Source organism: Megalops cyprinoides, chromosome 3, assembly GCF_013368585.1.
Source record: "Megalops cyprinoides isolate fMegCyp1 chromosome 3, fMegCyp1.pri, whole genome shotgun sequence".
NCBI classification, from domain to species: Eukaryota; Metazoa; Chordata; class Actinopteri; order Elopiformes; family Megalopidae; genus Megalops; species Megalops cyprinoides.
In genome coordinates, this window is record NC_050585.1 from 9624709 (window position 1) to 9650205 (window position 25497).

Sequence of the window (25497 nt, forward strand, 5' to 3'; positions counted from 1 at the left end):
GTTGAGTCTGCCATGGCATAATGCTGTACATAAAGATTAGAATCTACATATTTCTTTGGGCATGCTTCCGTGTGAAAGATTGCAAGTCCTCCTGTGAAACAGTTCAGCAAAATAGAAGTTTTCATGGAGATAAATCGACAATAGAGCTGTACTGAATGCATAACTCTACAAAGCCAGATTTGGCTGTTTTGAGATCAGGGATCAGGGACCCATGTATTTACAGAAACTGCCTGTAGATTGCAATAAAAAAAATAAATGCTACTGAGCTGCTGTCTACACAGACATGAAGGTCACATGGTTTAATGTTCAGATACCAGGATTAATTACTGACATTAGGAAACAACATACTATTCAAGTGTCAACATATCCATAATACATTTGTAGATGGATTCTCTCTTTTGAATTATTAGTAGTGCAGTCTAAAAAAGCTATTTCAAAAAATTGTTTTTATTTATACCCGAGCCTTGTGCGGAGCTGTAGAAATACATCAAAACTTAAAATGACACTGAAATCATTGTTATTCATTAAGTAACCATGGCATTCCTTTTCTGTTTTTTTTTCATTTGAATACAATAAATTAAATCATGATGATCTCCACATTTATGGGATAGCGATGTGAGTATAAATGTATCCACTGCTCTATGAGAATGAGAATAAACAAACAGCACAAGACTGTGGTGCCGGTGCCTGGATGTCAGTGTGGAGGTAGCACGTGTTCTGCCTCGCACCGTGTGGCAGTTTCTGAAGAGCCCGCAGATAAAGCGCTCTCAGGTCAGCCCCCTCTGCCCCTGCTCCCACTCTGCAGCTGCGTGTCTCTGAGGCTGCCTAACACATCGGCAGACAGCAAGCGGGCTAGTTGCACCTTCAGCCCGAGACTTGCGAACCAGCACCGCTGCTGTTCGTTCCGCAAGTCACAAAGAAGTCCGCCTTTAGTACAAACTGAGGCCTTAACAAACTGCATAAGCAGACGAGGCTCATCACTCTTCTTATATGCATATGCATGTATTGCGTGGTGCCTGTGTGTGTGTGTGTGTGTGTGTGTGTCTATATATACCGTACACTACAACCTTTGTGTAGAATTTGTTTAATTGTCTGAATATTATGCAAATGCCTGAGAGAGCTATGAGAGGCTGTCAAATTTCAAGGAGAAAAAAAAAGTGAAAAACAGTAAACAACATTCAATTGCAGATGGAAAATGCCTGGGGAACTGCACTTAAATCTTGGGGGGAAAAAAATCATTTTTGAGTCTAAAAGTACATTTGTATCCCTAGCCTTAGAGGATTTTTTCAAACCTGCATATAATGAAGCGCAGGTGGAGCAATACTAATTGCGTACAATGCTGTATGGCTACTGCAGTCAACAAAATGAAACAAAGACAAAAGTGTAAAGGTTGATTTTGATGTGACACCTCCTTCTGGACCAGACACGGAGAGGCCTAATTCTCATCCTTCACAGGAGCTATGGCTTCCAGACACGGATTCAACTAATACAAATGAGAGGTGACCCCGCAGGGCCTCTTCCCCGCCGTCAGTGTCACCGAGACAGTCTGGTGCGAGTCCTGTCCGTGTCCGATGGTCACCTCAGAAGTGGAGGTGGCTGTCACCGGCCAGCTCCAACCTTCAGCGTTGCTGGCAGTGGCGTGGAGGGAGAGAGGCAGGTGCGAGGGAGAGAGGCAGGTGCGAGGGGGACCCGGTGCCCCTGTCAGGCCGTGGCTCCGCGGGGCAGGGCCGCGCGCCTCAAACGCCAGCGTCCCGTCACACACTGGGGCCGACGTGAGAGGCTGTCTGAGCCTGAACCCTGTCTCCATCTTCAGTGAGGGGAGAGGTCTCGCAGCCGGGGCCACCTCCTCACAGATCCATTAAACCTGACCTGTCAAACCGCGACCCGGCGCCGCTTAGCTCCCGGCCCCTCTGTGTTCCCCTTTACCAATGTCATGTTTGTACTTTGAGTGCTGTGTACTCTAAATGGCCTATCTACTTGATATAGGCGAGGACAATACTGCCTTCTATAAAGCAGAGCATATACATGCAACATGTTGCATCCTCTTTATGGTTGACTTTTTCCTTAGTTCACTCTTGTTCTAACCTTAGGCTTTGAAGTACGACACAAAGAAAGAGCTGAGGAAAAGCAAGAGATGTGGTGAAACCTCATTAACACATAGCCTATCCAATTATGCAAAAAAATCATGCAGGTGTTATCACGCAGGGACACCACTGTGATAAAAACGAACCACGGGTATCTAAAAGAAGAGGGAATGAAGGAATTAAGTACTGCAGACGCTACCATTTCAAAACATTTTATCATTGTGGAACAGAAACCAAAATTCAAGGGGATTGACAATCGCCATCACAATAGCTTGAACTGACCACGAGTGCCACTCACAAGTGTAACCTAAATTTGACCACAGCAACTAATTAAAGGTAACTTGTTTAATCTGGGGCACCAGACGTCCAAGAATAACCTGTACTGCCAGGATTAAGTTTATTTTCTGCACACTGTTTCCGTCTCACAACAATAGGGACACTGCTCTGTGTAAGAGGTATTTACTCATATCCTTCACCTTGACGACTGTTGGTACCTAGACATTTAAAATAAAAATGGTCTTTTACATGTATTTGTTACTAAAATGCCTACTGACAATAGACTACAACAAAAATAAAAATAAAGACACATAACTGTACATCCTCTATTCCAAAAAGGCCTGTTTCAGTAACAATATGGTGCTGCTCTGAATGGTTTTCAGAATGGTACATGCGTCTAGACTCGCATTACCATTTTAAAAAAGTACAAATGAATCGGATTTATTATTACTGAAACAGCCTTTGCAGATGCTCTACATCTCTGATGACAAATCCCATTATTCAAGAGCTCTTGAACAAGCACTGCAAGACCTGGCAAGCGAAGACAGTAAATATGTGGCTATAACAGGACCTTGCAGTGCAAATGCTCAGAATGACCTTCTGTCTGTCTAAATCCATCCTTTGGACAAGAAAGGTAATGCACTGCCTCTGAGCCTCTGCGCTTCCAGTAATTGTTATTATCTTTGATGATGTCAAGCTATAACGTCTACCGTGCCAGTATTCTAAATGATTTTACTGACCACTAGCAAAAAAAAAAAAGAAAGAAAGAAATAAGCCAGCTACATCATCTGAGAGTGCTCTTCCCTCATTTTTTTGCCGTTCAGTGACAGGGGCCCAACATTATCAGTAGGTGTAAGACAGTCTGGAATACAGAGCTGAAAGAAAAGGGATGATTCAGGTGAAAACGGGAGCCGACACAAATGGCCAGGATTTCGTATCCAAAGCCAATCTTCCATCGCTCACATGAGAGGTACAAGATTAATTGTCCCAAAAATACTGGATAATAAATGGCTTCCATTGTCCAGATTTGTAATCCATTTAAGCTATTTAAAATGCATGATGAAAAAAGGAAAAAGCTGCAGGACCCACAGTTAAAGTCAAGGTCATTCGCGCAGGCTTTCGACTTGATGCAACAGCTGGCGTCCATACAAAGCTCTTGGTCTTAATAAAAAGTGACAAACCTGCCCTTGCTGTGTGTACTGCTAATATCTGAAAACTCTTGCTTAGCAGATGTGTCCAGTGCATTAATGGTGCATCAAGGTTAGAGTTTAAAGGAGAGACAAGGGCTAAACATTATTAGAACACATAATCTGTAGCCAGGTTGCTGCATTTACTCAATTCCCGTCAGCAGCATGCTCACTGAGAGATGAGGTACAGTATGATCATGTTAGAAATTCACAGCTCTGATATTTCCATTACTATATACAAAAAAAGAAAATTGTACTACTCTCCGGAACAGAACTTCTTGAGCAGCTATGCTGTTATACAAAGAAGGACTAATTCCTCTGTCACCTTGGGGAAATCAGTTAACAGTTGTTTTTGTAAAAGCCATGAAAAAAACCCCACTATGAAACTGCAACAACCTTCCTAAGACATTGTTCAGAGTCACAGTCACATTAAAAAAAAGTGACTTAATTCCAAGGATATGATACACGCACGCACGCACACACACACACACACACACACACACACACACACACACACACACACACACACACACAAACACACAAACACACACACACACTGCATTGTTCATTAGACCCACCAATTCCTACTTCAAACTCGAACAAACAGCACGTCCACATGACCTACATTCCCAAAGCCCATCCCCCCTGCAGTGCCCACACTTCTGGAGCAAAGGGTCCTGATGACTGACACAATGGAGAAGAAGGACTCACATCTCTTCTGCGCGCCCAAAACAGTGCGGAGGCAAGACGGTCAGGCGCCTCCGCAGAATTTCACCGCCGTTTCAGGATGATGGCGGACTTCATCTTAACGACAGAGCGACCTCCTCGCCTGTCTGCAGCGGCCCTGACTCGAAAGAGCAGCACCAGCACAGTTCAGACGGGACCTGGCTGTGTGATCCTGCCTTCCTGTGGAACGCTCCTTCAGTTCTCGGTGCGTGACACACAGGGGTGCTGAGACTGATGGATCTGCACAGATTAATCATTTCACCAACTCGGTGTCAGACCAGAGTGCTGAGGAATCGCCCACGTCACGTAACCTGACATGGCCGCACTTTCCACATGCCCTCCAAAAGATCTCAAGAGCTAGGATCTGGCCGGATTAGTGATGTAGCTATAATGAAGTGTTTGTGTTTGTCGTAAATATTTGCACGGCTGTGGAAAACCCACCCAGAACCCATTTCCTGAAAAGAGGACAATTACAGTGAACCGGTAATGGAAATGAACCGCAGCACATCAGCTCATGATGTCCCTTTATAATTTAAGGCTGGGGGTCAGTGCATTAGAGCACTCATATTGTACTTGCGAATTTCCTTTTGGCAGAAGCTACTGCTGAAAAAAAAAAAAAAAGAATTTGGGGGGGGTCACAATATTACGTGTCCTCTCTCTTTTCAATGATTGTAATTTGCAGGCTTCAAGCTCTTCACAGAAAAGGTCAGGATGACTATAACTGGACCTCGCTAACAGTACTAAACAATAAAGCCTAATATTTGGGCCCACTTTAGCTGCAATATGAACGTCTGTCCGTATGAACCAAATGAACTATGGCCTGAAAAGATGAGACTGGACATGATGATAGTTTTTTTTCATGAATGTTGTCTACCCTCTTAGTGATCTCTTCCCACACAGTTACCAAACCCAACAGGCCCTTGGTACCAAAAACCAACAGACACACTGTAATGGAAAGAACAAAAACCCAGGGAACTATTCAAAGTCTTATTTTTGTTTTTTCCCTAACTTTAACAAAGACATCTGAGCAGGTGTTTGTTCGATACACAACATCCTGAGCTTCAGTGGTATTTACCAAAAAATGCTACAAATCTAAGGAAAATGTACCGCATACTGCAGTTAAAAAAACTGGCCTTTAACTTCTTCCACATCTTCTTTCTGCCCCTTCTTGACATGATCTTTCATAACATAATCACACATGGTGACAGACAGGAAGAATATTCTTAGCATTAGATACCACATAAGTCCCATGGGCTTACCACCTCCACTAACAGCGCAAAAAGAGGTTCAGCATTTTTTAACCACAGGCAAGGGTTAGTATTCAGCCAATAAGTTGCACCTACCGATATGTGACTTACACCAACCGAATGTGCAAGTTTAGGAACTGTAAAGAATTTGCGTGCGAATGCATGCAAAATTAGCTGGGTTATCGACTGCCTCAATGTCTGAACGCAGTTTGAAGTAGAATAGATATAGCAGATGCAGCCTTCGCAGCATGTTGGAGATCATGGCCTTCGCTGATAAACTCACCAGCGCCTGGGAGTCTCATTAGTTTTAAAAACACAATTCTCGCCACAGTCTGCATTAGAGATTTAACCTTAACTATTTCCTGTGTCACCGGGGCAAGTTCTGATCGACAAATTGAGTGAAAAACAGCATTTAAAAGGATGAAATGATCACTCAGTTGCAATCATATACAGCTTTCCCTCCCCATTGGGCTATGTTCAGGTGAACTCTCCAATGTCTCCAGGGCATGTTTTTCATCTCAGAAGTTTAAAAGACCAACTTGCAAATGGACTATGCAGTATGAAAAATGGTTGGTGCTGAGTTTTTTTGGAAAAGTGTTCTGATGTACCATTTGATGTTATGATGTACCACTTAGCAGAGCACTCTACACAAAGCTAAATGAAAATATCCACTGTTTATCCAAACCTAAAAAGAATGAGCACGGAGACAATGCACACAGGCCTTGGCTCTGTGTGATTAAATGTCCTGTTTTTAATATCTTTGAGATCGTCCTTTAAACCAAACTGACATTATTAATTGAATCTCTTTAATCAATTATATGCACTTAACCTACTAAAAGATAAAACGATTAAGTATAACCTTTCAGAGGAAACTTGAGGTAACGTCATCCCAGTTGGCAGGTCGGCCCCATAGCACAAGCCAAGAAACACCACGGGACATCTCAACCCACTGACCTCTGCCCTTCCCCCTCCCCAGGCAAACCTTACACTAACGCAAACATCAGAGGAAACGCATCCACTCCTATACCAAAACAGAGCACATCACCCATTTCCATGAAAACCCTGCTGGTTTTGTCCAGGATTGCAGCAACGCTTCTTTTGAAGCATACTTAGTCATGTCTGCAAGTCAGTCGGGTGATGTCACAAGAAGTTTTGGCCATCTGCGATGATCTAATGTAACAGTGTAAACGGCCGTTTGGAGAGGTCAGTCACGAGAAAGGTAAATGCTGTGTGCGGCATGTTTGGGGAGCTTCTTTCCACTGTGCAAAAAGTTTTGACAAAAGACTGATAAGAACATACTCATATATTTTCATTTATACACTTATACATACAACATTTCATATACATAAATTCCTCAAATGACTCAATTTCTCAACCCTGCCTCAATGAAAAACAAAACATCTTGTAATGCTCTTAGTCATATCATTTAATTATATACAACTACATTCCACTGTCTTAAAATGCATGCTGTCCAACGATCCTACAGATTAAGTGATCTAAAGAAGCTTGTGGTAACTGACGTATTCAGAGAATGTTGTGGTACAGGTTAGCTTTTGCCCCTGTGCACAGATCACCCTCATGATATTGTATAATTAGCATTGAGACGAGGAGCTAGGTTTACCAACACGTCTCTGCTTTCACTGCCATAATCTACACAAAGTTTAGAAGATGGCAAAATTAGGCAAACTACATTTCACAACACCAGAGGTAGTGGTGCTACAATGGGGGCCTAAAAATTCCCGTCAACTGCTCAAACATGTGCACTTACATGGGAGAATGCGGGAAAGCTGATTCTGAACACTGAAATACTAATTTATGTTGCTATTAGACTAACACAGCTGCTCTCTAACCCAGGTTGATCTTTTCTGTGAATATAAAAGGAAGACAGCTGCATCTTATTACATCGACAACACGGCAGGAGATGCCATACCAGCCACACTGAGGAAACCAGGCATGTTTCTTGCGTGTAACGCAAACACAGAGACCCAATATGCAGCCCTACCTTTTTTTTTCCCCCAGAGCTGAGATGCCAAGTGCAGGTAGAGTGTGGTAATCAATTTGCTCTACAGGCAGGAATGCTCCACTGGAATACTAATGCGGCTCTCTCTCTCTCTCTCTCTCTTTCTCTGTCTCTCTCTTTCCCTCTCTCCGTCTCCCCTACAGTTTGACACCCATCCGTGCCCCAGTCGTGAACAATGCGAGGGGAGGGCGGACTGTCTTCTGCCCAGATAACTGCTGCCACTAATCAAGTCTACGTGTATCAGGGCATGGGATTAGAGAGCTCACGCAGCTTGACTCAGACACTGAAAAGCAGCTACGTGCACAACAAGGTCAACAGTAAACCTACAGTAACCCAGCCATCCTTCTCTCCCTCCCTCCTCCCTCCCTCCCTCGCTCTCCCTCTTTCTCTCTGTCTGCGCACACGCACACGCACTAATGCGCACACGTACACACGCGCAGACACACACAGGGTGAGGGGGGGTGGGGGGGTGGGGTGGTGAGTCCACTGGAGTGATCTAATTCATCACATTTTACTACTGATGGCTTTTGTACCTCGAGGGAAACAAATTGCATCGTGGAGGACAGAAACCGGTAAGGCACTGACCGCAGATACTGCTGCTATGGGTTTGCTTTCTTATGGGGTGGGGGAAGGGGGGGGTTGCAATGATGACAGAGCTGAAAGAGGGAAGATATCAGTACCCTTCTATACACATGCATAAAGGGGCAATCCCCTGACTGCTTTAACTTGCCCTCTGGCACCTTCCATAGGATATAGCATTAATGGTCCCTTCTTTTGAGAAGTTAAAAGACATCTCTAGAGTGGTGAAACTGGCTATATGGCCACAAATGGGCAAAGACTTCCATTTTAATGGGAAGTATTTTTTAACCTTAATTCACCGGTGTGTGATGCAATCACATTCGCACCAGGCCTTATCTGCAACATTGATGTTTTTAAGTGGTTTTGTGTTAAACTACTCCCTGGTTAATTTGTTGAAATTTGAAGAGGACAAAAAAAAACAACTCTACAAAGACCGCAGCAGGTCCTAGAGCATATGGCACTTTTAATCGCTGAAGATACTGTGAAATAAAATTCCACGTTTGGCAAGTATTTCACAGTGTAACATCCATGAAGGTCAGACAAAGTGCAGCCACACTGTGGATGAGAGAAGAAAGGATATGAGGACACCACCTCCTACGTTTCACTATGAGCCCAACGAGTGTGATTACTCTCACACAACACCAGAGCGTAACCCCTGCCTGGCAGCCTCCTATACAGCCAGGCAGAAGTACCCTCAATGAGCTAATACTTTAGCCTGAAAAGGCTAATGCGTTTTCAGTAAAGGCTAAAGAGTTAGCCAGAAAGGCTAATGCTGTCTAAAGTACTGGCACCCAGGACTCAGACAGCAGAGGGGAGGGGAAACACACACACACACACACAAGCCTAATGAAAAAAATACAAATTGTAAACGTTGCGCTCAGGATTGGTTTCCCTCTGCTTCTGCTGGCTGTCGCTGAGCTGAAGCACAGATACAGCCGGGAGCGAGAAACTGTAACAAAACACCCAAAAGAAAAAAAAGGTCGGGGATAGTGCCAATAGCTCTACCCTTGACATACTGACATCGGGCTACTGTCAGGTGACACTTTGTCATCTGCCACCTGGCAGTATCCCCACCTTCTCACGACCTCATCCTGCAGTGACCCGCCGCCGCTGAGCGTGCGCGAGGCCCCTCCCACCCCTCCGTGGGAAGGTCGAGCGGGTCACCGTGTCCTCATCTGTAATCCGCTGCCATTCGTCAGCAGCCGGGCTGGAGGAGGCAGGCTCGCTACAAGGGGAGAATGCCCAATTAGGCAGCTGTCACACAAAGCAGACGCTGCAGAGCCATCCCTTGTCGAACGGAGCAGCAGCTGCGGGTGCCAATTACAGCGACGCGTTAACCCATTCGGCTCCGGCGGGCGGGGGGGTGCCGCCGCCCACCTAAGCCAGCCCGGACGCCGGGCCTTTCTGTTTTCTGGTTCAGACATTAGCGCTATTATCATATTCGTCTGACCTGAATATTAAAGCTGTCACACGCTTCAAAAAACGCGCCCAATGAACTGTCAAGGTGCTAACGAGCAGCCTCTCTGAGCTGACAAACAGGAATCGGACAAGCCTTTTACCCGGGCTTTGCAGTCTTCCTTTCCCCGGTTTTTACACTCGGCGTCTGCGCTCTGTTCTGGGGCCAGAAGGAACAGGCAATACAGCACCAGAATTAGACAAGTTTAATCAGAGATAAATGAGACCCTGGAAGGCAGAAGGCACTGACTCCGGGCTGAATAATCTCGCCATCCTTAATTAAATGACTGAGGAAAAGGCAGTGCATTAAAAAAGGAGTGCGCCTGGGTCTCCTGCCTTTTCCCATATGAGGGAAGTAGTTAATAAGAAAAGCTCGCGAAAGCCCTCTTTGCAGTGATCAGCGCAAACGCGCGGCGAAGAGCCACAGAGGAGTTTTCAAGGAAACTTAAAGGAGGACGACCACAAGTGTGCCTCACGGTGTGACAGCCGTCAGCCGCGTGACAAGGTCGAGCGCCAGGGTACTTCATGATCTACACATTCAGCTCTTTCAGGCAGCGGGAGCTCTGCACTCCACAAACTTGCACTGAACGTGACCAGGGTGAAACTGAAACTCTGCTTAGGTATTTCGACTCATTCTTTTGTATTTACCAATTTCTAACATTTAACTGAAGCGCTCGACATTTTGATAAACACTCTGCTTATATTCATGTTCCGTAATATATATTTTCTGTTATATTTACAGAAGCTAACAAGGTTATGGGCTTTGCTCAGGGTTTCAGTGGCAAAGCCCTACCCTAGATTCAAACCTGCAACCTTGTGATTAAAAGGTCAGTTGCCTCACCACAACACCATACTGCTGTCTCCATTGCATCAAAATGACAGAATGGGGACAAACGGTACCGATATGACTTTAAAACCCGAACAGCCTATAATACTTACCCGTGTGGATAAAGTGCTGCCATTTTGCTTCATCCAGCAATATTTACCACAGGTCACCAAGGTCCTCCAACACTTCAAATCCAGATTTGAGGGAAGTAAGCATTTCAATGTTTTGCAAGAGGAGTAATGGATACTTATTCAGCAAATCCTGTCTGAGCTGAAAGTTTAATTCAGTGTGACTCAAAATAGATGCAACTTTGACAACTTGGGTTGGCGTTTTCTCTCACAGTGACATCTCTCCTCAGATGCAGAGGCGTCATGAATAATCCAACATTTTCCCCCACCATCAGCTGGAAAGCCTATTCTTTCCCAACCAACTATTTTGCACATTTTTTTTTCTTGCGAATGACCCAAAATAACTTTCCTGCAGAGTCAAGGGGAACTGTATCTTCAGCGGACCAACACATGATACAACTCAACCCCAGAAGCAGAGGCAGAAGGGACAGAAAAGAACACATACACATACTTTTAAGCGACCCTTTCTACCTCTTTTCCACAGAACATCTGCCAAGAAGGAACTTCAACCAGGGCAATCCTGCCAAACGCCTCCTACCACTGCATCTATAAACCTGACCTGTGAACCTGGTCAAAACTCTACACATTGTTAAGTTGGTGATGGTTGACTGACCTGACAGCCCACTGCTGTTAGTGTTAGAGGAAGTGACTGCACTCTTGGCTTTTGTTTTATTCAAATAACTGCTCTGCGCTCTTGAGGGACTGAGGAAGACAAAAATAACGGCGGATGGAGGAGGAGTACCATTGAACGGGCAGAGGTGGGAGGGCTCGCTGTTGCCAAATCAAAAAAGTCCCACTCGCGCGGCACAAGGCACCGATTCAGCAGGCCTCAGATTCCTGCCTCTTTAAATAATCTAAATCTCTCCCTCGCTCTCGCTCACTTGCCCACTTCTCCACTCCGTGTGCATGCGTGCGTGTGTGCGTGTGTGCATGTGTGTGCGTGCCTTTGGCATGCGTGTCAACCACAAAGCAGTTTCCCGGCTTTCCAGCTTCACCCCACGCATGTGTACTCAGTAAGTACAAGAGACACTGACCACGGCTGTAAGGGAAAAAAAAAAAAACGGTTCAAGCCGTTGGCAGGTGGCAGTTCTGAGCATGAGGCGCGGGCGGGCTGAGACACAGAGGGAGTTAAAGGCTGCGTTTCTGTGCGCGCGGGGCGGGTGATGAATCTCGCGGCGTCTCTTTTCCCCCCTTCCTCTCCCCGTCGTTGCTGAATGTCACGGGGCGAGCGCGTGTGACCTTGAGCCGCATCACTGGCACAGCCAGAGCTGCTCTGCCTGCAGGCATCCTTGAACTGGATCTGCAAGACAAAAACCTTCACACCCGCCTGATAGACATCTCAAATCTCCTCAAATGATTTTTTTTTTTTTTTAATCTGCGCCACTCTTATCTCCAGCCCGGTGGGGGGAGAAAAAAAAATTATCAGGATGCTGTATCTTTAACCTTACTACTGAGCCGATAGAGACGGCATTCGAAATGTCTGGCCAATATATTTTTAACCTCCTCACAAAGTCATTTGCTATTTGAGGAGTGGAAGCGGCTTCGGCGCGCGTGTTGAAAATGGTTGACGGTGCTGAGCGCAATCTGACTCTTGCGAGGAAAGCGCTGGGTTTGGACTCTCTGCTCCGCGTTTGCTACGGCCATGATACAAAGTCGGACAGTCACAAACATCTTCACGTGGCTCGAGTGACTTCTGTACGAGCTGCTTTGAGCTCATGCTCTTCCAACGACATTCTGGTATAGGACTGAAGAAGGTTTCGCAAAACTACACCATCCCCTCAGACCGGAACAGTAGTTGCTTTACTGTAACAACCAATAGATCTATAATAATAATATGCCTTTCACATAGGAAGGACACTGTAAATGACTTACTCCAAGGGAGGGCTTTTAGAAATACGGAACCTCTACATGGTACAAAATTCATCCCACCCACGTTTAAGTGTTGCGAACAAACACTATGGAGTGTGTATATTCAAATGACTGGAGAGGACAGACATGAATACTTTACCTGCAAACAGTGGCCGTTCTACGTATTCTCCACTGAAGCTGATAGGCAACCTTGACTGAGCCCATTCAAACTGTGTGTACAGTGTTCCATGCATGCCTTATCTTGCCTGACAACCCGTTCGACTGCTGCATGAAACCATGCACCTGTGTCAGCCAGTGGGTCGCCGCCCTCTCTCCCGTGAGGGACCACATTTAGCTAATTTGCATCAAATTACCTTTTCTGATCCGATTTGTAAGACTGGTCATGCCACCGGTTGTTCAGAGGAATCCATTTTCACAGGAGGGTCGGGGGCAGCATTATTTCCACAGGGAGCAAGGTGGAACGAATTATGTTTTAGGTGAACTATATTTGAAGCGGCGAGCTCTGCCTACGTAATCATAAATTAAAAGCACAATCCGCAAAATTCGATTTGGGCCGACCAAATATGTTTTCTAGGCATTATTTACATTCCAAGTCAGTGTGGTTTGCAGAAGGACTGGATGCACTGGAGCTCTCAGACAGTGAGAGATGGCAGATTCCCAGCGTCCCCCGGCTCTCCTCATGACTGTAATGTTATCACATGTCAAGCCCCCATCCTGCCTGTGACCAGCTGTTCCTGTCCTGCTCTCAGGAGCACCCCAAGCCTCATAGGAGGCCGCGTGTCGCCACAAGCACTCCTCAGCTCCCTGCCAGGGTTTTGTAAGAGCAGGGTGTCCCTCACTTCGACTTGGACGCTTATCTAGAACTGCCATTAAGGCACGCAAAAACATCTCCATGCGTACTGTTCGGGGACTGGGTCCCTGGAATTAGTCCTCATTACTACAGATTATGTAGAACGTAGATGTACTTGCCACAATGAATAACAGACTTGCAGAAATTCTGAGAGATACAGTAAGAGATTCTCTCCGAGCAGGCTAGATTCCCAAAGCATAATACATTTATCAAAAGATGGAGAGAATGTGATAAGAGTTTCTCACTGAAGTAGAGAAAGTTACTTCCAGAAATATCCATGATTCAAGGGGAAGCCTTTTGAGCTCCAGTTCACACTCCTCACCAAATTGCAGCTAGTCCATCCTTTATATTAGACATATTCTGCCTTTCTGCACCTCCCCCTGGATGCCTGTCCTTCTGTCCCTTCCACAAATGGCATGACTCACTTTCTCCCTGAAGTGTGGAGTCAAATAAATCCAGCTAGGTCACCGTGGTAGGCACACGGCAATCGTGGGCCGTCCCCAGTTTCACAATCCGAAACTGACGTGAATCTGCGAGGACACTGCGCACGGCTTGGAAACTAGGCAAACATCAGTAACATCATTAGTCTTAATTTAGCCTGCAAAATTTAAATAGGGGTTGCTTCCGAAGCCAAATGATGTCAGATAAAGGATTAGGTTGCACGCAGCGTATAACGTGAACACCTGTCAGGGACTCTGATAAGCAACAGAGGAGCTTTCACGGTAGAGGTGAAGGTTTCAGAGAAAGGTCAGGGCCATATCGCTGAGGCTGTGGCTCTCCTTCACGCAGACAGTGAGATGCATGGCAGGTATCAAAACACACAAAGCGAAGACCATGTAGACCAAACACACAAACACTGAAACAGCTGAAAGACTGCAGCAGGACATCGTATGAAAAAGTGCAGCAAATACTAGTGCCTTTCAAAGTCATAGGTTACAGTGAGAAGGACTGTCAGACTCAAGACACATGCATGTATACGAATACACACACACACAGTTCCTACAGCAATAGGAAAATAGAGTTAAAAAAAGACCAAATAGCAACCAAATGGTTCAATCAAAAATAAACTTCCTGAACAATCTAACCTCTTGGGAAGTACAAGAGTGGTGGATTTTCAATCCCAAAGCAGTATTTTTACTTGATAAATGTCATCAAATGAGTGGCATGACTTAAGTCCATGAAAAGGCAGAAAAACCTGGACTGCTACACAAAATACAAGGCTGTACGACTTCTATAAAAATGACATAATCATAATACATGACCTACAGTGGACAATGACGACACTCTGCTTATTTCTGTTACGTTAAAAAAGACAATTAATTATGAATCAATGTCCATGATGATGAATGAGGTCATATCAGCAGACTACACACAAACACCCATTCCCATATACATATACTATGTGTTTCAGAGTGGGTCAGAGCAGCTGAAAGCTCATGTGAATGAATCAGATGCTTCATAGAACTGTAGTTCTGCATACTTTAAAGGGAAAACATGAGACCGTGACATATATTCGATGTTTGGCATGGGGCTGGCGCAGCATTTAAACTTGAAATGTGTCTCTTTTTAACCTTGCCGAGCCTGAATAAACTTCACCAACACTGATGACAAATGTCTGTTAGCTTTCCACCTTCTGAAAACCTGGACATAATATTGTAAACAAAGGGGGATCACTTTGCTGAATGCCCAATTATGCTGGTGTAAGGAACTTAAGAACAAAACAGACCCCAGCAATCAACCAACTAAACTTACAGAAATGAAAAAAATCATCTGACAGCCTTGATACACACACACACCTATTCATAAACTACATACTGCACAGACTGATCGAATAAATAAGTGTAATTTAATTAATCATAAAATAATCAGTAAGAGTAATCTCAACAGTATGCTTTAAATACAATGCTCTAAATGATGGACCCATTTATGAAATGCTGCCCATTAATTCTAATCTATGTAGAATTAATCTAGGAATATATTATGTACATTGTGGATCTGGTCCCAGATGAGTCATTCTGGCAGTAGCATAATAAAGAATCTTCCAGTGCCAATCCTGCCCTTTTATAGCTCTGATAAAAAATTAGGTATGGTGTGGATGTGGTCATATCATACACAGGAGGAGGATTCCTAATAACAGCCCCATCAGTGTTGATAAACAAGTTTATGTTATAAACTTGAACTAAGGACCCACCAGATAACCAAATCAATAGGGCCAGTGTTTGGTATCTCAGGGAGTGGAAGGTTAATGTTGACTGGGAGGCAGATATAAGATGCCAGGGAGATTAGCTAAATGCCCTGCATTTATTTTATGCCACTACACGTAATTATATCCAGAAACATTATGTAAACATCAAGCTTTTTAATTAAGGTCCTTGTGAACAACAGGCAATCTCATTCACAGTGCAGGTGTTAGCCAGCCAGTTAGCTAGCAATGAAAACACTACAGAAATGGACAAAATACAGGATCCTATGCGACTACAACAGGTGCGGGTAAAATGCACTCACTCATTGGGCTACACTGTAGTCACATGATGATCCCATCTAACAATCTTTCCCTGTTCAAATTAACTTGCACACTCCATGCCAGAAGAGTCTTATACTGCTGATAGGACTAGAACAGGACTGCCCACTATACACATGGAGCAGAAACAACAGCTAGAGAACTATCCTGTGCCCGCTCTACAGTCCTGTCAAGCTATTTTTTGCCTGGCTGGAATGCTTAGGCTCAGAAATGGTTTGAGAAAAACTTTTGGTGTACCTGATCTACTTTCTTATGAAGCTCCCACACTGTGGCACAACTGGAACAGGTACCTTCTAGCTCATGCCTGAGTGCCACAAAGTTTATATCAAGATGATGGGCAAACACCCTTAGTGGACTGCACTTGACGAGCTGACGTAAGGGTCAGGCTTTGAGAAAACAGAAAGCTGTATCATTTCTAGCACTTAAACCATTTTTTTTATACTCTAACAGCTAACACTTGTGATTTAACCAAGGCGATGGAATGACGGTGCACTCTGTCCCTACCATATATAACCACTATATAGACCTATATAAGCCAATATAACCACTAGCACCATGACAGCAACAGACACAAACATTTATTCCCCCTCACCGCCAAGCAGCAGGAGACCTAGCTCATGTTTTGTCCCTTTATGCTCAGCGCATGTGAACAGAAGACCACGTTTTCCATCAAATAAAACGCAGGGGAAAAAAAAAAATCCAGGTGCCAGAGCAGAAAGGACGAAAGAAAAGAGAAAAAAACGGCACCAGCCCAAGAAGGGGAGCAAATGCCACGGGCTATTCTACATGCCGAAATGTGACAGGAGCTGGGAGAGCGGGACCTCGCGGCACAGCGTGAGGCAGCTAATCTACGACTCATTTACAGCCTCCTTCGCACAGCAAGACAAGCCCTTCGCGAGGCGGAGCCCTTTTCACGCTGACCCCATTTTGTGTCGCTACGTGTCACGACATGACCCCGCGCGATAACTCCCTCCGAATCCTCCCCCCTGCCACCCCCCACCACCCTGCAAAGTAGCAAACAGCTCCGCTGCCGCCCCCGTGAACTGTGAGAAAAATAGGTCACCCTGACCCACTTTCCACGGAGTTCTGCTGAGTCCGATCAAGCAGCTCTAACGAGACTACCTTCATTAACCCCACCAATCAAAGAGCGGGACTCTCATGCCTTCAGAAACGTATAAAATCCTTATCAGCGAGCCAGCGTGTAAGCCGCGCCCGCCTTAATTAAATACCGCTCCCAGCCAAGGCTGTCAGCCGAGACGCCCGTTTCACCGGGTTCGCGCTTGCCGTTCCTCATTCGGTTTGAAGATTATTACATCTGCTAATGGCGCGATTTTTTCAGTGTCGTATAAAACCCTTAGCCTTATTAAAAAAACATATTGAGCAGAATACAGTCTGAGGAGAGGAAATCTTTATTCATTAACTTCCATTTCTACAGGCGCTGGCTTCCAAATCTCAACAAGCTTTGATAGTGTTCAACAGTTGCTTTTCGCAGCGTCTGCCCGTTTGTTTTGTAGTTTCACCATGTAGGAGACTGTGTCTGCTGATAACGTGAGAACACACTTAGCTGCCGTCGAGCGCCTCGCAATTTAATTCCTGCAACATGATAATTTGTTTTTGCGTGACATAAACAAGCGAATGGTCAGATATTGATCTTTTCCCGTCTGCACAAGCGAACGACATGTCTTGCAAGGGAGTGCAGCTGTTATTCGAGTTGAGGACATGCTTTCATGTATGGCTGCCAGGGACACAGACTGATCCTCTACATCATTTAAAATATAAATGACCGGAGGAATAAAAATAGACTTTTGTGAACCTGGAGCTGCACTCACTTTCTGTGCTGTGCGCTCTCGCTCCCTCGCTCGCCCGCTCGCCGTCTGCGTGCTTTCTGCAGAGCTGACCTCAGTGTGGCCTTCAGTCTCAGGCAAACAAGTCTGATCTGCCGCTAAACTTTCCTCGGCTGACGATAAGCATTTGCCTGATTATATCCATCTCCGCAGATGTGACGTAGCTCCAGAATGAAGTCAGCGCTCTGCGAGCTCAGTGGGAGCTGGGAGGGTATGGATTAAAAGCCTCTGTATTGTGAGGCCAAGTAACATGCTATGTTTTTGGGGAGCTGAGATTGTGGCGTTTCACTGACTATTAGTTATGGGTAAAAGACGTGGTATTAACTGTATCTGATATGTTGAACAGGAAAAATCTTTATGGTAGTTATTTTCATATCCACATTATTAAAATGGTCTGATGTGTTTTTTTTTTTTCCACTCAGTACAAAGCATATTAATGCGACAATGTAATGAACTGACATTCAAAGGACAAATCTGACTGAAATGTTTATGTTTGTGAAAGTCAAGGAAGGGCTAGTACATGCAGTCAACACAGTATTACACCAATAAAGTTATAGAATAGTGACAGTGCACTTTTAAAGACCAGCACCACGTGGCACTGTGTCACTACAGGTGACCTGAAAACAAGACGGGAGATCTCTCTTGCAAGTAGATGACAGGATTAATAAACTTGTGCTTAATTTGATATTTCTGCCCTTTCTAAAATGAAGTCGACCGTTTCCAGGTCAGACCTAACCTCAACCCAACCAGCAAGGTCAACCCACAATGAGGGCTTAGAAAAAGTCCCCGTTACACTAAATCCAAGGTGTCTGGCTACCCTGCCAACCTCAGACCTGAAAAGAGTGTTACACAAGCCGCCGAGCTGCATGCTAGCGAATGTGTCACAGGACCTGTCTTCCTCTTCAGGCTGAAAAATAAGTCTGCAGTCGCAACCACCTTGGAGCGGTGTCAAAAACTGTTAGAAAAGGTTTGGAGCTGCCCCCTTAATCCTCACGGTTGTGAGGTCTTTGGGGTGGTATGCTTTCACAAGCCCCCCTCTCTCAGACTGTGTCTTCACGTCCCCACAGATTCAGCTAGCTCTTCTGGAAACACCACCACAGCAGACTGTGAAGCCAGATTAAAAGAGGCCTCTACAGGAAAGGGGGGGGGGGGGGGGGGGGGGGCACAGGCAAAACGAACCTTCTTGCAAGAATGAATCCTGTTCATTCATTTGCTGTGAAAACTGGCATCCTATCTAGTAAAGACATAATTTGGTGAACTCGTTGAAAACCAAGAGAGCGCCTCAAATGCCACTGTTGCATTCAGGCTGCCCTCCTGATGGCTTAATATTGGTATTGCATAGCTCTTAAGCAGGAGGACATGAGAAAGAAAGCCACTTAAAAGTATGTAAAGAATCAAATTTCACTCAACCTGTCAATTTTGTATAATATGGATTAGACTTGAATACTAAAATATGTGACTATTCAAAATGAGATCATTAATTAATTACTTGGATCAGTATTCAAATGTTGTTCATTCAAACAAAATGAAGAAAAAACCCAGTTGTATTTTTTCATCAATATTCTCATCATTTTCTCATCAATATTCATCAAGGACAGTCCAAAAGCCCTGCATAAAGTCAGTTAATTTACTGATGTTATTCATTTTACTGCCTTAAAGTGTGACTGAATGCAGTGACTCATTATTTACGCAGAACTGAAGTTTCATGCATTCGGTGCATAGAACATTCAAACAGGAAATTCCATATTACTTTAACTAATCCTACCTGCCTTTCAATGAAAAAAGCTACAGCTTTAGAAGAAAATTTCATTTACAACCATTGCTTTAAAGCACATTTGTAGAGAGTGGACTTATTGTATCTCCTAAAAGCGCCAAGGTAATTTTTTCCACTGTGGATGCACTTCACTGGACACATAATGGTGATACAAATGCAACAAATTTTCTGCGCGAAAGACAAATGATGTCATGTGGAGTTAGTAGCAGCACACGTTCTACACGCCTGCCGCATCCATCAAGGGGTCTTGATTTGTTAATGATTAATAATTTAACTGCTAAGCACAAACAGTATGAGAACATCACATCCACATAAATCAGCTGGGTAGAAGTTTCTACGACATAGCGTAAACATCTATTGTTCCACAGCCTTCGGGTGAAGTAACGAGCCCATTACACAAAGTCCCAACAGCTGCTGTCCAAATTGCTGCTGCAAGTCTAAATTTATTCACTTTTCTGGGGCCTACAGCACTGTAATGGGGATAGCAGAAGCCTCTGTTGTGTCACATGTCACATCACATGTCCCAATGACATTGACTATTCTTCTTATTTTATTATTGTATTATTCTTAAAATGAATGTTATGTGAAGGTGATACCCTCCCATTCCTACAATACATTTCAAAGACTTAATATACTCAAAACCAGTATACTGCACATCTGAAAGTTATCAACGTACAAGTATATTTCAGCAAAGCTGTTCGTAATCAACTGAAATTGCAGAATTAGACAAGAGCATGTTTTCTTCAGGCAGGTCATAACATCTTATGAAACTGCTGACCTTGCCGTGATTCTTCTGAATAGAACATCAACCTAGAGTTACAAGCAAGAGACGACAAAAGCCTGGGTGCTCTTTCACTTACTCACATAAGCATGTAATTTTAAGTCACATGACTAGATTGGGGGGGTGGGGGGGGGGTGGGTGGAGTGTTGCTAAACAGCAGCCTCGATGATCCGATCAAGGTCAGGTCATTATTTCAGGACCTGAAAGGGGCTCTTTTGATTGGCTCCGGCTCTAAAAGTCTGAAGCGCTTCGCTGGGACCGGGATGCATTTATCTTCAGCGCTCTGCCAAGGACATCTTCAAAAACCGCTTGCTGAGTCCCGGATAGGCCGCAGCTGAAAAATATTTCGCCAACCATGAAAAGCTAATTGAGATGCAAGAAAGTGATTGCGCCGCTCCACTGATGAATATAAAATGCAGGGTTCAGAACGGGGAGAGCACCACAGTGACTCAAAGGCTAATTCATAGAGGGCAGAGGGAAACTTAACGTGGCTGCTGCACTCTCGGCGCAAAGCATGAAATATTCACTTTTTAGCCTGTCTGTGTTAAATGTGAAAATTCACACTGTAAAACCTGGTGCATATTTTGAATCCATGTATAAGTTACTCACCGTTTCCTGAGGCAACAAATCCAGGAAAATGCCATAGAAACACACTTGGGTATAAGTCGCCACTCTGCTTCATTTGCCTCTAAGGTTGCCCCATGAGCAGACCTGTGCTCTGTGCTACTTGTTTCTGTAAAACTTGTTCAGCTTTCCTCTGTGATACCCCCATCTTGTTTTTACACTGTGACAAAGCGAACATCAGACAGAGTGAGACTTCGGCTCTGTTGAGTGCCTCTTTGGAGTCCCCTGAGGGAAAGCCTACACTGTATGTGCACTTGAGTTTCGAAGATGTCCCGTGTTGCCCACAGATAGACCCAGGTCAGTGACCCTGCTTCCCCTATCCTCACTCACAGTGCATTATAGTTCAAAGATGTCCTGTTTTTGCCAGAGAGAGCCCAGGTCAGCGGCCCTGCCTCCACTACTCTCAGTCCCAGTGCACTGCAGTTCAATAGGCTGGCATAACATGCATTCTGTATGGACCTCAGTGGGAGTAGTTGAAAGTTGAGCAAAAAGAGTTGTGTGTTCATGTCCCACAAATTGATTTCCCATTAAAATCGATGCCAATACCTGTTTTCAACTTTCAAACATGACATTTGTACAACAACAGTACAAAAATGTAACCTGACACTTGACAATATGCTCCACCAGTCAGAGTAGAGCTTGATCAGACAAGTCAGACATCTCATCCAATACATCTCACCCAAACAGATGTGCATTTTAGTCAAACAGAAACACCCAAACAGGATACAGAGTTGAGAACTGTGCTAGAAAACTTTCTATTATTTGTGAATATTTTGCATATAGTTCAAAACGGATAAAGGTGGTGTCTCATTTGATATGTGTATTTGTACAAGTATCTTGCCAACATTATTCACCTCCCCTCTATGCCCCCTCTATTTTATGTTACGGGGGGTAGTATCTCTCTCACACACCTACACACATACATGCTTTTGGCACCTGCTGCTACATCATCACGCAGCTGAAGGTCCCTCGAAGGGTGGGGCTACCTCTGATTGCCTTCATAGGAGCTCCAGGTGATCAAAGGTGTGGTGGAGTTTGGCATGTGAATGGCGGCAAGTTTCAAACCGAGCAAGTGGTTTGCCTCCAAGGGAGAGGAGGATACAAGCTTGATCAACTCGTGGGCACTGAGCCGACTCAATGTATGAGCTAGCGGTAAAATAATTTCAAGTATATGCGCATTTTGTTGTTGGAATAGAATAGTGACGGCACGCCACTGAACCACACCACGACGGACGCCAACGCCATCCACATACCCCTCCAGACTGGGCAATTTTTTTCATGTCTACACGGTGGGTGCTGCCACACTACTTTTAGGGGAAAAAAAACTTAAAAAATAATAAAAACAAACCTTGAACACATACAACAACCGCAGAGCTGGCCGCCAACGCAGGTCAAGATCGAGCTGGCCCAGACTGGTCGAGAACACAGACCCGAAGGCAACAGGTAGGCTCCATTCCTTCCGAGGGCCGTCCGGTGCCAGTTTTATTTTGAATTTGAATTTTGAATTTCCTTTTGTACATTTACACTCATGTCAGTTTGCAGCCCTACTTCTCGTACATACACTACATAACAACGAGCCGGGGAAGTAGCGAGTCTGTGACAGTTACTATAATGAATTAGAGTCACACTTAAAAATCATGGCCACAAATGTTCACAGAAATGATACATGAATAATGCTGTGAGAAGGCTACACACACATATCTCATGATACAAGAAATGAATATTACATTTCTAGCTCATATCTGAAAGCTCAGACGCTGGATCAGGGTAAATAGTAACATTATACACATTTCCATTTCTTGGATACTGACCATAAGCAGTGTTGTTTTAAGAAGTAGCTCTGGTCAACATTCTGCCATTTCTTCAAAGTTTCATCACAGCAGACAACCACAGAAAACTAGATGTCCTCTCACAACCCAGTGTGCTTATCTGCTCCTTAGAGTTAATGCGGTTTGACAAATGTATGTAGCAATGTGTGTTGCATTGTTACCAAAGATAACTGCTGCAGACAAAGTGCAGCAGCTTACAAGACAAAGTGCAGCGGCACTGAGGTCACGCGAGGAGGTGAGGATGGAAGAGAAACGCAGCCCTGCAGATGACACCGTCACCAGGCCGTGGGTGTCTCCACAGGTGCTTCTGTCAGGGTGGCAGCTGTGATGAGACAGGTTTGCAGCCTCTGTATTGGATGAGATGTCTGACTTGTCCAGTCAAGCTCTACTCTGATTGGTGGAGCATATTGTCAAGTGTCAGGTTACATTTTACTGTTTTACTAACTCTTTCTCTGTCTGAGATAAACGATGAACTTCTTCAAAGCACAGTGGCTCTGGCCCTGTTCACACCTGGCATTAACATGCGTCTTGGGTGATCTGATCACAAGTGGACAGCTCTAAGTACAGGTGTGAATACACTCAAGACGCATCAAGATCCAACCACTCAGACCACATTCAGAGGTGGTCTGGGCCGCATATGGCCACATTCTTTTAGCAGTGTGTACGCGAATGTGTCCTGGGCCACACTGAAGTACCACCTACTCAACTGACGTCCTCTGCGTAAGTGAAAGTACGTACTCATTTGCACGCTAACGGCGTCATATTAAACCCTTTCGCGCGTACGGTCACACCGGTCTGATTAGCTGTTTAGCGCATATGCTAAAACCGGTGCGATTAGAATACGAGATTGGAAAAATTCTAGCTAATTTTAGCTTTGAGAAAGTAGCGATTTAACGTTAAAAATGCTAACTGAAAACTATGAGAAGCTTAATAACGCTAATGAAAACATAACCATGTAACGCAACACGTGTGCTACACAGCATGAAAAATAACTTACATGAGAAAAGGTTAAGTGCGACAACAGGCAACAACAACAACTAGAGTTCGCAAGCTACCTCAAATGTTTCCAAGCCCCAAAGGTTTAATGCAATATATTACATGGAAAAATGGTATTATGAATAATACATGAAGTGCTGTAGTTCTAGACTATTGTGGGAGTCATAACAACATTTATGATATCATGAATATCAGATTACGTAGACCCTTAACTCTGCACAAGTTGCTCCTTAGGTAATGCATGCACTTCTTTCCTCGAATACGTTCTTCCATAACAAGCGCACTTCAGTTTTAGAAAAGTAATTCATATTTATTCACAATACTAGTAAACCAGCAAACACCCTTTGATATTAAACTACATTATGAAACATTTTCATTGCAGTGAATTACGTAAGAAACTTTGGAAACATAATATCTTGCTTAGCCTATTTAATTCAACCATACTGGCAAGGTGCCAGACAAATACCGTGAAGTTGAAAATTTTCTAATCTAACGTTTCTGCTTTTTCCAATGATAAACAGAATTTAACAAAAGATCAGCTGCAGCTGAGTTATTTAATTTCAGTGATGAACGGAATCTAGCTTGCTAGGCAACTAGGTTTTCATTTACAGATACAACACGCATTATTTCATAGTGACAGTCATAACAAGATTCGTTCAAACAGACCTTTAAATGATGCTTAAACTTACATTTGCTAACGGAAATGATGTACATGTTTGTTTGCATACAGAGCAGGGAAGTGAGATCCGATCACAAGTGGACACTCGAGATGCACGTGGAGATGCATTCTAATGCCAGGTGTGAACTGACGTACTTAGAGCTGTTCACTTGTGATTGGATCTCACTTCCCCGCTCTATAAGCAAAGATGCATGTTAATGCCAGGTGTGAACAGGGCCTCTGTGTCTTTGTGTTGCACTGGCCACAGGACCTAAGCAAAACCATTCTTCACCCCTAAATAAAGTTCTAATACGCAGCGAGATAGGTATGTTCGTATTATAGGTATTTAGCTCTCTGTGGCTCATTCAAAGCACCTTATTTGTAGCACAATTGCTTGTAGGCTCAAACAAGTTTTGCCCATAATTATTCAAGCCGCACAAAAGACCTAGGGAACATTCTCCCCGACCTGGCCATCACCTCCAACTCAGATGGCCATTTTTGAGACATTGCTTTGTGGGGGGGGGGGGGGGGGGGGGTTGTTTCCATGGCACAGGAAGCTGCTCTGTTTCCTGAAAGGCTACACTAAGGTGGATTTTGGAAACACCTCTACCAGGGCTAGATGTGCTGAGAACTACCCTTTTAACTAAACTAAGGGGAGAAGATTTGTGTCAATCCAAATCTGTAGAGGGGGAAATCCCAAATCCCAGCACAGACAGACACTGTTGCCTTAATTCTCCCTCTGAACATGGCTATCCATTTTCTCTAATCACCCTTCTCTGTCTGTTACATGTAAGTCTAAGGGGAAAAAATATTCTGACAGCTGTAAGACAAGGGAACACAGCGAAAAAAAAAAATCACCTTCTTACTTGTTCTTACTGCCATAAGAATACTGTCTGATTATATAATCATGAAACCTTGAAAGAAATCATGGACTGTGTGCTGAGGTCTGTGTGTTGCCTGTGCTTTAAGTATTACACATATCTCAGGGTACAAACAAGTTTTACCCCTGTGTTATTTTTCCTAAATGGAATGCTCCTATGCACATAAATCTAAAACTTGCAGATGCAATTCCATTGCATGCACCGCCATCTTCTTGTGCAATATATCAATCTTCTCAGTTATTCATACATTCTAAAAATTCCTTTTTAGTTAATTGCTTGGCAGATTTAATTTAAAATAAAAGCTTTTAAAAGAGAAAGACGTAATTAAGTTGGGATATTCCC

The 25497-nt window shown here is 44.1% G+C and overlaps 1 protein-coding gene across 3 annotated transcripts in view; it reads right to left on the reverse strand.

Moving 5' to 3' along the window:
- Positions 1–25497, reverse strand: part of LOC118774931 (nuclear receptor-interacting protein 1-like) — a 38635-nt gene that overhangs the window by 6445 nt on the left and 6693 nt on the right. Inside the window, exon 1 of one of the 3 annotated variants that reach the window (XM_036524552.1) lies at positions 12751–12913. The exons of 1 other annotated variant lie outside the window; for it this stretch is intronic. The gene's annotated coding sequence lies outside the window, so the exon portion shown is untranslated. Of the gene's footprint in view, positions 1–4258; positions 4635–12750; positions 12914–25497 lie in introns of those variants that run through there. One more of the 3 variants, XM_036524551.1, reaches the window with a different exon arrangement.